This window comes from Moschus berezovskii, chromosome 3 (genome assembly GCF_049115385.1).
Source record: "Moschus berezovskii isolate FMDL1 chromosome 3, NW_MosBer_1.0, whole genome shotgun sequence".
NCBI classification, from domain to species: Eukaryota; Metazoa; Chordata; class Mammalia; order Artiodactyla; family Moschidae; genus Moschus; species Moschus berezovskii.
The window spans coordinates 77525014-77531257 of NC_142462.1; the positions used below are offsets into that span (position 1 = coordinate 77525014).

At 42.3% G+C, this 6244-nt stretch overlaps 1 pseudogene; it reads right to left on the bottom strand.

Moving 5' to 3' along the window:
- Window positions 1-634: 634 nt before the first annotated feature.
- Window positions 635-1317, bottom strand: LOC129551949 (GTP-binding nuclear protein Ran pseudogene; annotated as a pseudogene).
- Window positions 1318-6244: the final 4927 nt, after the last annotated feature.

A 6244-nucleotide genomic window follows, 5' to 3' on the forward strand; every position in this document is an offset into this window, starting at 1 on the left:
TTGGACAAGGGGTATCTCCTCAAGGCCGCCCCTCCTGACCTTGAACATGGAGTAGCTCCTCTCGGCCCTCCTGCGCCCCACGCAGCCACCGCCTCTTGGACGTGGACAGCTCCTCTCGGCCGCCGCCCCTGACCTCTGGCGTCGGGTAGCTCTTTTCGGCCACACTTCTACGTGTGGTGGGTTGCGCCGGCGTCTCGCATCTGCCCCGCCGGAGCCGGCGTTCTGCTTCAGTTCAGTTCAGTTCAGTCGCTCAGTCGTGTCCGACTCTCCGCGACCCCATGAATCACAGCATGCCAGGCCTCCCTATCCATCACCAACTCCCGGAGTTCACTCAAACTCATGTCCACAGAGTCGGTGATGCCATCCAGCCATCTCATTCTCGGTCGTCCCCTTCTCCTCCCGCCCCCAACCTTTCCCAGCATCAGAGTCTTTTCCAGTGAGTCAACTCGTCGCATGAGGTGGCCAAAGTATTGCAGTTTCAGCTTTAGCATCAGTCCTTCCAGTGAACACCCAGGATCGATCTCCCTTAGAATGCACTGGTTGGATCTCCTTGCGTTGTGCTTAGCTATATAATAAAGTGGCAAACACACTGCACCACTGACATCACAGGACAGTTGCCTATAAAACTAGACTCCTAACACTGGGACCCAGCTTCACTTTCTCTCAGGTCATCATCTTCATCTGGGAGATCAGTTGTCTGAGCAACCTCTAAATCGTGCTCGTACTGTGCTGCCAAGGCTGGGTCCATGACCACCTCTGGCGGGGCACGAGCCCGCATGGCAACAAACTCCAAGTTAGGGTCTCCAATCAGTTTTCTAGCAAGCCAGAGGAAGGGCTTTTCAAAGTTGTAGTTTCTTTCAGCAGAAATGCCATAGTACTGAAGATTCTTCTTTTGGTGGAAGACAATTGACTTTGCCTTAACCTTTCTGTTCTTAATATCCACTTTGTTGCCATACAACACAATTGGGATATTCTCACATACTGGTACCAGATCTCTATGCCAGTTAGGCACATTCTTGTAAATAACTCTTGATGGTACGTCAAACATTATAATGGAACACTGAGCTTGTATATAACAGCCATCTCTCAGTCCACCAAATTTCTCCTGACCAGCTGTATCCCATACATTGAACTTAATAGGTCCTCTGTTGGTATGGAACACAAGAGGATGGACTTCAACACCCAAGGTAGCTACATACTTCTTCTCAAATTCACCAGTAAGATGAAGCGTCACGAATGTAGTTTTCCAGTACCACCATCACCAACCAAAACAAGTTGGAACTGAACTTGGGGTTCTCCTTGGGCAGCCATCACGATGTTACTTCCAGAAGTGTCTCCACGCCCGACTGACTGAGGGCTGGAAAGATGGCGGAAGTGCAATTCCTCCCCCCAAATTTTAATATGAGAATGTTAAATGTAAAAAGTTTGTGTAAATAGTGCTAAATAAGCACTTTCATATATGTTTGTTTAGCATTTGCTTCCAAGAAGATTTTTCTGCATACCAAACAGAACCATGATTAGGTTCCAACATCTTGTTAAGGCTGACTAATGTGGACTCTGGATTTTTTTGCATATAAACTTTTATGGGAGAAAGACTGGCTTTCTCGGAAAGGCCTCTTTTGTGAAATAATGATGCCTTGTTTTCAATAGTTTCCATGAGGAAAGAAGCACAGAACCAAAAAGGCAGATAGCAAGACAAATGACCAACTTCTGCAACATACAAAGGTAAGGCTAGAGGGGAAATGCCAGAGGTGACCGAAGGGGCAGGAGTGTGATCACAGTGACTTTCAACCTCCCTCTAAGAATAAAGTGTCACACTTCATATTCAAAATGGAATCATTTTCCACAGACACTTTATTTGCAGCCCTTCCCTTTTATCTGCTGACTAATTTCTACAAAGAATGCTGAGCATGAAGAAACATCAAGAAGCAAATCCATAAAAGTTTGGCTAAATAGTAAATAGTTCATCATTCTCAAGATATTTGACACAGAAGCATATTTTGTGCTTATCTTGCCCTAGTTTAGAAAAATTAATGCAAACTGTACATGTATATTTATCATGAAATATTTCAGGCATTCAAAAATATAAATAATAATAAATACCCACTTACCTTTAATCCAGCTCAAAGAATAAAATTTTATTTATCAATACCTGTGTAAGCGCCTATGTAATTTTTGAAGACGGCATTCCCTTTCCTACAGGAATAAACACTGTTCTGCGTTAAGTGTTTCACATCCCATGTATTTCTTAAAAATTACATTTCATGCCAAACATGCAGAAGTTATGAACATACACTTTTAATTCTAAAGCTCTAGGGCATTTTTGACATTGCGCTAAAAATACCTCTTATTGCTCTAATAAGTTATACTAAAAATATTTTTAGCCTAACTTGAAGATTTCTACAGTGTATTATTTTAAATAAGTCAATTAATTGATAGTAAATATCTCAAGTTCAGCAATAAATGTAAGAAATCTGAAGACTCTAGATTAAATTTATAGTTTTTATTCTACCTTTATTTAAACTTTTTTTTTAAATCAGCCATTCAATAGTAGAAGGAGCTTGGTCAAAGTCCGCAGTGTGTATAATCAAGCAACAGTAGCCAGAATGTAATACTTTAAAAGGACTAATAACTAAGGGTGTACTCTATGCTCCTTAAAGTGGATAGAATTTCCAGCGAACTCAGCCTTGTGCCTGACACTCCATGGTTATAATTAGGCATGTTTCAGAGTTGTATTAGTGCTTGTTAAGCAGCAGGGCACCATTTAATAAATTTCTGTACTGTTATAGTCATCCAAGAGGCCTGTCTGCTACACACCAAGTACTTTTGCCAGGGAGAAGTAGAACAATTGACGCACTTAGAAAGGGCATTGTTTTCAGCTAGCTAGGTAAAACACGAATTGGTGAAATGAAGTACAGTTTATTCTGTAAAGGGTCGGATCATTGATGCATTGTTGGGAGTAGGCAGTGAGTCTAGTGACTTGGTTTTCAGTTCCCAGGACAAAGACCTTGTATTATTAATTCAAGTCCACAACCTTTTATCAGAAACTGAAATCTAAGGAACTCTAAAAGTTGACAATTTGTTCACAAATCATTTGATGCCAAAACCTTATAGTGATCTGAATTCATTTAGTGGCAAATCATCACCTTCATTGACATTAAGTTACTTAAAGTCTTTAGTTATTTAAAGTCTTTACGTAAACCTGTTACTGTGACTATTTATATGTTTTACTGCAGAAGTATTAATGTACTTGATTAGAGGGTTTTGCTCCAGAGACCCTGGGGGTGCTATATAATACATAGAATTACCATTTTAAACCCCCAAATCTTATGAATTCTGGAATTGGCCCTACAGGTTTAAAATTTGGGGTTGTTGAGCTATAATGGCTACCACTGATTTAATAGCCACTGTGGGCTGGACTGTTAGCCCTATTTCATTTTAGTTCCATATTGACCTATGATTGCAAGAAGCACAGTTCTGCACCCTTGTTGAAGCATTAAAACACATTGAACCTTTAATAAGACTTTTCCTGCTGCCTCTGATCACTGAGAAAACCCCAAAGCTGACAACAGTGCTAAAAGTGAGGAAGATAAGTGCTTGTACTTTCCACCTTCAGTTCTGAAAAAATCTTCAGATGTGGGCCCATGAACTTGCTAAAAAAGGGTTAGATTGCTTCTCCAGCTATCACCCTGTCACCAAAGAGTCTAAAAGAAATATCAGGGTTGTGAGTTCCTTCTCTCTACCATGCTTTCTTTCTGCTTCCTCTTTGCCCATCCCCTACCCAACTCAAGTGGTGCGTGCTGCCTACATGCTCAGTTGTGTCTGACTTTTTGCAACCCCAGGCAAATCCCTGTCCTAGGGATTACTCTGGCAAGAATACTGGAGTGGATTGCCATTTCCTTCTCCAGGGGATCTTCCTGACCCAGGGATTGAACCTGCATCTCCTATGGCTTCTGCATTGGCAGGTGGATTCTTTACCACTGAGTCACCTGGGAAGCCCACCCAACCCAAGGGAGGAGGACACTAAAAAACCACAGGGAGACTCATACATTTGGGAAATGCCTGCAAAAAGAAGGGAGATGATTTTCAGCTGAAGTTATGATTATGCCCTGGAATTAGTAACCTGCCCTCTGTATCTGTTTGACCAGAGGAAAAGACATTGGGTGTGATGACAAGGAGGACAGAATGGATAGTTGAGGAGTAAACTGCTCCTTTACTAAAGTAGTACAGCCGATGTACTCAGAGATGGCATGGTTTTAGACTTAGCCAGTATAGCATCAATTAAACTACAGTTTTGTTTTTCCTTTAAACTAGTCAGATTCCCAACAGGCATGGCAAGGATGTAGGATTTTTCTTTGACCAAGCGTACAGTGAAAAAGACTATCAGGCTTGGGACTTTCCTGATAAGTGAGGAAGTCTCCACACTCAGTGACTAACACTCCATGCTCCTGATGCAGGGGGCCCAGGCTCCATCCCTGGTCAGGGAACTAGATCCCACGTGCCTCAACTAAAAATTCCTCATGCAACAATGAAGACTGAAGATCTTGCATGCTGCAACTAAGACCTAGTGGAGCCAAATAAATAAATAGTTCTTAAAAATATAGGCAGGCTAGAGCTATCCTGTGAGCATCCTACTCGAGAAGCCTCCTTGTGGGGCAAGAGGACACCAGCTACTAGTTTAGGGTCATATGGGAGAGAAGAAGGAATTGATGGACTTCAACATACATCAGGCTAGTTTATCCCAAGTCAGAGGAATAAACAGTGGAGAGGTCAGTGATGGAGACCCCCCAAAGAACCCCTGTATATGCTCCACTGGATGCCTATTCCAAACAGTACAGCCACAGTCAAGGGAGGACAATAGTTTAAGTAAGTAAAAGGCCATTTGCCTTCTCTCCCTTCTCTCCCTCTTGCCACTACACACAGAAGAGCAAAGGACCCAGAACTCCACGTGTGCATGTGGGGCTCCCTCTCAGGCTTCTCTCACTTTGATATTCACCATTCTCCCCATGCTGCCTCCATCCCATTCCATCCTTTCCTCCACCCTGACAGAGAAGTGGTGTTCCCTACTCTGTGACTCAGGACTGAACAAAAGAACATTGTTTCTCTCAGCTTTGCAAAACAGGCTGGAATTTTCCAAAGGAACCTGACCAAAGACAAAGAGACATAAGCACAGAAAACACAAAGCTTGATAGTCAGGCTAACAAACTACAGGTTTCCAAACCCACAACAGCTAGACAGTGTCAGGCTTTCAACCACTGTGCTCACCCCCTCTCTCAGAGTCCTGCCCAGAGAAATTTGCTTCAGATCATCCACAGACATTCTCTGCAGACCTTTATCCTCATGCCTTGTCAAAGGAGGGTTTGAAATACATCCTGGTTGAACAACGGGGGATGCATACATAGATTAAGAAATAGTACACTTCCTTAGCTTTTGAGTCAGACAGACCTGAGTGACTTTATGAGAATTCCTTCTCCTCTCTGAGCCTTATTTTTTCTATCTATATTGCACATATCTGGTACAGTTGTGATGTGCTCACATAAATGCTTGCATATGGTAAGTACTCAGAAAGCATTTGCTTTTTTTTTACCATTATTCAGTGTAGGATAACAATGCTGGGCAGTTTCAAAACCAATCATCATTGTCTTCCTTCTCTATATTTATGTTTCCTCTCTCCATTCTTTCTCATATACCTTCTACCCTCGCAGAGAGACCAAGTTTATTTCCTCATACCTGAATGCATCTAACAGGTTGCCTTACTAATTTGAACAAACCAGGTCAAACTTATCAATCCTCTCACAGGTGAAGCTGGGCTTCTTAAAGTTCTACCTTGGCATCTAGACTGTGAGACCTTAGTATGAGGACACATTACTACATCCCAGGATTAGCTATTTCCACCCATCTCTTCTCTGAAGGAAATCTTCATTTCCAAAATCCAGGTAGTGGACTTGATCAAAGTCAGCCACTCATCACACTTTCCCCCAGATCATATGGCTCATGTTTGAGCAGGTAAACCACACCCTTCTCATCTCCAGCCAGGTGTCAGAAAGATCCACGCTCAAACTTCAGTACTAAATGACTAACAGCAAGTGCTTAATCTTTCCAAGCTTTGGTTCATTATTTATGGAATGATAATTAGGAAATCTCCCTAGCAGTCTTTGAAGATTAAATAAGAAAATGAATGTTAAACACTCACTGACCCACAGTACCACAGACACAATAAGTAATGGCCGACAGCATCATCACA